At 54.1% G+C, this 6,210-nt stretch overlaps 1 protein-coding gene across 2 annotated transcripts in view; it reads left to right on the top strand.

The window, feature by feature from the left end:
• Positions 1-1,051: 1,051 nt before the first annotated feature.
• CDK16 (cyclin dependent kinase 16) overlaps positions 1,052-6,210 on the top strand; it is a 32,411-nt gene continuing 27,252 nt past the window's right edge. Inside the window, exon 1 of one of the 2 annotated variants that reach the window (XM_060138540.1) lies at positions 1,052-3,251. The gene's annotated coding sequence lies outside the window, so the exon portion shown is untranslated. Of the gene's footprint in view, positions 3,252-3,295; positions 3,693-6,210 lie in introns of those variants that run through there. The other variant, XM_060138539.1, reaches the window with a different exon arrangement.

Here is a 6,210-nt window from a genome sequence, read left to right as displayed (position 1 = left end):
GCCTCAACAGCTCTGCTTGACTGAGGAATGCCAGTGTTTGTGCACACTTTGCAGTTCTGATGAAAATATTTGGCTGAGAACATCTGTAAAGGAAAAGCCTCTTTCCTGTCCCTCAGGCCTGGTCTGCTTGTCCTGAGGCCTCCCACCTGTGAGAAGAGAGCGGCTGTGGGTTGTTGACTGGTTGGAGCAGACAGTAGGAGGCTCACCACAAGCCCCACCAGGACTGCAGAACTGCCCGCACTCCGTCTTTAGTCTCAGCTGAGCACTTCAGACAGTTGAAGGCACCAATCGGACTGGCCACCTGGTGCCTGAGGATGCCACTCATAACCTCTGTCCTTCACCCAGCCAGACTCCAACTTTTTCCATTTAGAAACAGACCCCTCATTCCTTCACTCTAACTCAAGTACTGGGAATCACACAAACTGGCCTTACCCTGACCTGTCACCCATCACAGCCTGTTCCCACATGTGCTGTCTCCTGGGCCAGCTCCAGACTCCAGGCACAGCATATGCCCTTGCCCCACCTCCCTCTGGTTACTTTTTTTTTTTTTTGACCACATTGGGTCTTAGTTGCTGCGTGCGGTCTAGTTGGCGGCGAGCAGGGGCTTCTCTTGTTGCGGAGCACAGGCTCCAGGCACGCAGGCTTCAGTAGTTGTGGCACACAGGCTCAATAGTTGTGGCTCTAGAGTGCAGGCTCAGTAGTTGTGGCGCACGGGCTTAGTTGCTCCGCGGCATGTGGGATCTTCCTGGACCAGGGCTCGAACCCGTGTCCCCTGCGTTGGCAGGTGGATTCTTAACCACTGAGCCACCAGGGAAGTCCCTTTCTGGTTACTTGTTTTTTCTTCGCCTATTCTGTTTGGGTGACCTCATCCTTCCATACTTCCTTTCATTCTCCCCCAGGACATTAGGGACTGAAGTGCTTTATCTCTGGCATCCATTTAGTGGTGATGCTGGCTATCTAGGTCAAGTGGAGAGGTTTTCCCGCCACAGGTACTTTTTCCATTATTGCTGCTCTAGAGTACCCCCAAACTCTGCACGTCTGTCCACTGTTTCCACCATTTCCACCTCAGCATCTGAGGCTTGCACACAAACTTGATTTCTCTGCTTCTACTATCCTGGGGCCTTCATGGGTACTCTAGACCTTGTTCACTGTATCCCCCCACCCCCCACCATTACACCTCCTGACTCCAGACATTGCTGTCCCTTTCTTCACCAGCACAGCTCCTGGATCCCCTTGCTACCTAATTTGCACAAGGTTTGAGAACAGCTTCTTCCATCAAGAACCCATGTTTTCTGGTTGCATTTCAGTTCCCCACACATGCCATTTCACTTCTCTATCATTTTTGTCTACCATTATAACACCAGGGCTCAGTGGGCAAGGGCTGGATCACTGCACTGAGCCCCCTGCACCCAGCAGGCACAAAGGACAGGGTGGGACAAGGTTGCTTCCTCTTGTCTCTGCCTAGAACTATTTACCATCAAGCATTCAACAAACATTTGTTGACTGCTTACTGTGTGTCAGGCTCTATTGTAGGTGTTGGAGATAGCAATAGATAAAAAACATCCGTGTCCTGGGGTGGGTTGTGTGTGTGTGTGCATGCGCGTGTGCGCATACTTATGTTTTGCTAGGGTAAGACCTAGAATAGACAATAAACACAGTGAGTAAATTGTATGTTAGAAGTTGATCAGTGCAGTTCAGAAGATCTGTAGAGCCAGGTCTGGGGAATGATGGGGGGGTGCAGGTAGGCAGTTTTAAATAGGGGAGTCAGGGAAGGCTTCATGAAGAAGGTGACATTGAAACAAGGACTTGGAAAAAGATGAGGCAAGTGGATATCTGGGGAAAGAGCATTCCAGGCAAAGGGAACAGCAAGTGCAAAGTCCCTGAGGCTGGACTGTGCCTGCTTCATTCAGGAACAGCTAGGATACTAGTACGACTGGAGCCGAGTGAGGCGGCTAACAGATGAGGTCTGGGAAGTGATGGACGCGATCATCTATCCCGAGGTGGACTTTTGTCTTTGTGAAATATTTCCACTCCCGACATGCTCCGGTAAATCCTCGTTAATATGAACTGGTGTGACCAAGGGTACCATAAGGGGAAGCCCAGAAGAGATGGGGAAGTTGGCTTTGCACTGGGGTGCCGTGTAAAGATGTTCCAGATGGCCTGCCGGACGGAGTCTGCTGCCATTTAAACTGGGCTTGGTGATAGTGCAGGAGTTTTGCAGGCAGAGAGGGGTGAGGGATTAGGTTGGTTTGTCAGTGCTTGACACACAACAGGCGCCCAATAAATAAAATGAAAAACCGGAGAGCCCAGGAGGTGGGGCAGGGGGAACCACGGGCGGGGCTCCGGCGGGCCAGAAGAGGTAGTTGAGAGGTGGCAGTAAAACCCAATTTAGGGTACAAATCCTCCCGTGAGGCGGAAAAGAGCCCCCTTTCCAACCCAAAGTCCCAAGCATGCGTAGTAATGCACTCGCTCCTGTAAAGGTCCATCTTTCCCTTCAGCCTAGGCTCCACCCCGTGAGCTTCGCTGATGGAGATGGGAGGGGTTAAAGGCGGGACGAAATTCGATTGAAAGACCTTTTGACCAATCACCTTGCGAGGCATTCGACCCATGGTTGAGAACAAAAAGGAGGCCCCGCCCCCTCGACGGTGAAACCAATGAAAACCTGGCAGAGGCGCGGCCGGGGCAGCGAAATCACGCCTCTCCAGCCAGGCCACGCCCTTTATTCTTGCTCTGCCTCACCCCAGGGAGCAAATCCGATTGGATGGGCGACAATCTCAAAGGGCGGGGCCGCATACATTCACAGTGGGAATGAGCTCGCGTTTGGGGAGGAGCAGCTGGGCGGGGCTAGACTCTGTCCTATCTAAGGTGGTAGAGGCCAGTGATTCTCCAGGCCGCTTCTCCTAGAAAAGTCATCTTCTCGCGAACCTTTAAAGTCCCTGCCTCCGGAGGCACCTCAAGGGACTAGGACTGACTGCCTTATCTTTTTCCTCCTTCCCAAAGTCCCGTTTGCTATCATGGGGATGTACCAAGTGAGACGGAGTAGGGGGACCGAGTGGTGACCGGCACGCTGGTCACTGTCTGCTGCCCACTTCAGCGTTAGCAAACTTCTAGCAAGATCGGAACTGAGTACTAAACAACCTCTACACTTCCCCCCTGGCGCCATTCCAGGGCAGCGCCACATTCCCCAGTGGGCGCGCAATGGCCGCGCCCCCTCCCGCTGCGGACGGGTCTTTTGGTACATCCAGTCCGAGGTGAGTCCCTTCCCTACCACTTCACCCTTTCCAGCGCGTGCGTGCGCATGCGCGGAGCGCGGCGCGCGCAGCGGTTGGGCCGTTGGGTGTTCGGCTCTGGGATCTGCCGCGTCTCCGCGAGCAGTCGGTTCTGAACCGCGAGCCGCCGTGAGCTCTCGGATTCTAGCCGGCGCCAGCGAGCCCAGGGGCATCGCCCGCAGCGGCCAAGCTCATGGCCGGCTGAGCGGGACGCCGCCTCCGCCTCAGCCACCGCCGCCGCCGCCGCCTCCTCCTCCTCAGCCGGCGGCGGCCCGGGCCCAGCAGCCATGGCCGAAGACTACTGGGACGGGCGCCTGCGGCGAACAGGAGGAGAAGGAGGTCGCGCGGCCTCAGCCCGGGCCGCCGCCCCAGGCGCCGCCGCGCCGGTCCCGCGGCGTTGAGGTTGCTCGCGCGCCCCCGCCGGTGAGCGCGTCCACGAGGCGTGGGGTGGGGGCTGCCCTTCCTCCTACAGAACCAACCCAGACCCCGGGCGTTGCCGGGCTGCACTGCTGGCATGTGCCCCCTCCCCCAGCGAGTTTCCCAGAATGCGCCGGGCCGGGGGTCATTTGGGGCCTCCCTGACCTTGGCCCCGCCCTGGGCCTGGTCTGGGAACTGGGGATGGGAAGTACTGTGGGTGCTAATGGGGAGCAGGGTAATCGAAGGACCAGAGGGTGTGTAAATGGGTGGCAGAGTGGTGAAAGACTCGAGGTTTGCTAACGGGGGCCTGAGCTGTGGAGGGGTCGGAGCATGTGGTAATAAGTCTTACCGCTTTGTAAGGTTTTGAGGCCCAGTGTGTGCTAACGGAGGGGCGGTGCAGGGCGATGGAGGGACCTGAGGATGTATAACAAGGGAGAGGACGTCGGAGGAGTGCTGAGATATGCAAATGGGGTTATAGCTGTAGAAAGGCCCCGTGTGTGTTACTGGGGGATAAGGTGGTAGAGGTACCAGAGGGTGTGCCAGTAGGATCGGGGTTCTTAGGCCCTGTGTGTGGTAAGGGGGGGGGTGGTCAGGATGGTGTTAATATTGTGTATTTGTCCATGACGGACTGCGAGGTGTGAGGGTGCAGAGTGTGCCCATGGAGGACAGGGTAGTGGAAGAACTCCAGTGTTGAGAGGGTACTAATGGGGGTCATAGCTCTCGAGGGTATGTGCATATGATAATAAAGGTCTGGGTAGTATGAGGCCCAGTATGTGCTAATGGGGGCAGAGTAGTGGAAGCCCTGAGCCTGTGCTAATGGGTATCAGAGTTGTGGATATATGTGTGTGTGGGTTGGGGGTGAGGGAAGTATCTAAGCACTGTAAGAGGTTCAGTGTATTAAGGATCAGGATGGTGTGAGATCAGTGTGTGTGGGTCCATGAGGTCAAGGGATGTGAGACTCTAGGACACCCTAAGAAGGAGCAGGGTAATATATGAAGTTCTAGTGACTATTAATGTGGATTTAGAGTCATGGAGGCGCTTAAATGTGTGCCAATGGGGGGGAGAATCAGAGCAGTATGAGTTCTGGAATATGCTAATGAGCGTCTGAACATTCTGAAGACAGTGTGTTCTTGGGGGACTGAGGTGCGTTGAGGTTCCAGAGAGTGCTAAAGGAGGGTAGAGCTGTGGAGGGGATCTTGTGTACAATAAGGAAGATCAGCGCTGTGAAGTGATCCAGTTGTCAACCGACAGGGGTTATAGCTATGGAGGAGTTGAAACAAAGAGAAATAAAGGACAGGAACGTGACAGTCCAGGTGTGCTAAAGTGGATTAGTGCCATGGAGGGCTGAAGTGTGTTAATGGGGTTCTGGGCTGAATGAAGATCTGTGTGCACTAATGAGGGTCAGGCCATTATAGAACAGCGTGTTTGTGTGTCCCTGGGGACTAGGGCTGAGTACAGGTTCAGGGTGTGGTAATGGGGAGGCACTGTGAGGCCCGGTGTGTGCTAATAGGGGTCAGGGTGAAGTGAAGGTCCAGCCTGTGCTGATGGGGTATGGGGGGACAGGGTAGTGGGAGGACCAGAATATGTGTTAGTGATGATCATAGCTGTGGAGGGATCTGAGTGTGGGCTAAAACAGGTCAGGGATCTGCAAGATTCACTTTGTGTTCATGGGATTCAGGGTAGTGTGAAGGTCCAGTGAGTGCTAATGTGGGTTACCAACCTCTACTGCTGTAGAGGGTCCCAAGTGCATGTTAATAGGGGTCAGAATCATGTTGGGGGAACAGTGAGTGCTGTGGAGAAGAAAACAGGCAGCATGTGGTGCTAAGAGTTAACTTAGAGGGGCCAGTGGTGTGCTAACAGAGCTTAGTGCTCTGTTGAGGCTTTGTGTGCTGATGGGGGTTAGAGATAAATAGGGAAATTGCGTTGCCGATGGCAGTTACAATGCAGAGAAGCCTTCTTGAGGGTCCAGTGTGTACTGAAGGAAGCAGGACACTGAGAGTCCAGTGTGTGCTTATGAGATGTGCCTGAACAGAATGAGGATGGTATGTTCCTATAGGAGTTAGTAGAGTGTGATGACTGTGTCCTCAGTGGTTGGTGTGATGTGCGGTGGTGAGTATCCTTGGGTGTGGAAGTATTCTGAGGATGGAAGCATCCCCTCAGGGGGTCAAGACGGACATGTGCCCTTCTCAGAGTGGGGTTGTGTATCCAGTTTCTTGCTCCTTCAGTATTCTAAAACCTAAAAATCTCAGAAAACTGAAATGATATTTAAAAGTTTTACTGCAGATTAATGTTCAAGTGTCTCTGTTCACAGGGCCCTGTCCAGGGTCTCCCTGCTGGGGGCGTTGCATGATACACAGATTTTGTACCCTGTCTCCCTAAAATCCCCCCAAAACTGAACTCTGGAATATGTCCAGCCCTTGGGGTTACTGCTTAGAGGTCATGGATCCATGGCTCCTTCGGGTTCCTTCCTCATCCTCCGTCCAGCTCTACTTACAGTCCCCCCAGCTCCCCATTCCCTGCCACA

This window comes from Lagenorhynchus albirostris, chromosome X (assembly GCF_949774975.1).
Source record: "Lagenorhynchus albirostris chromosome X, mLagAlb1.1, whole genome shotgun sequence".
In the NCBI taxonomy this organism is placed as follows: domain Eukaryota; kingdom Metazoa; phylum Chordata; class Mammalia; order Artiodactyla; family Delphinidae; genus Lagenorhynchus; species Lagenorhynchus albirostris.
The sequence above is the reverse complement of the archived record's forward strand: the minus strand, read 5'-3'. Positions and strand labels throughout refer to the sequence as shown.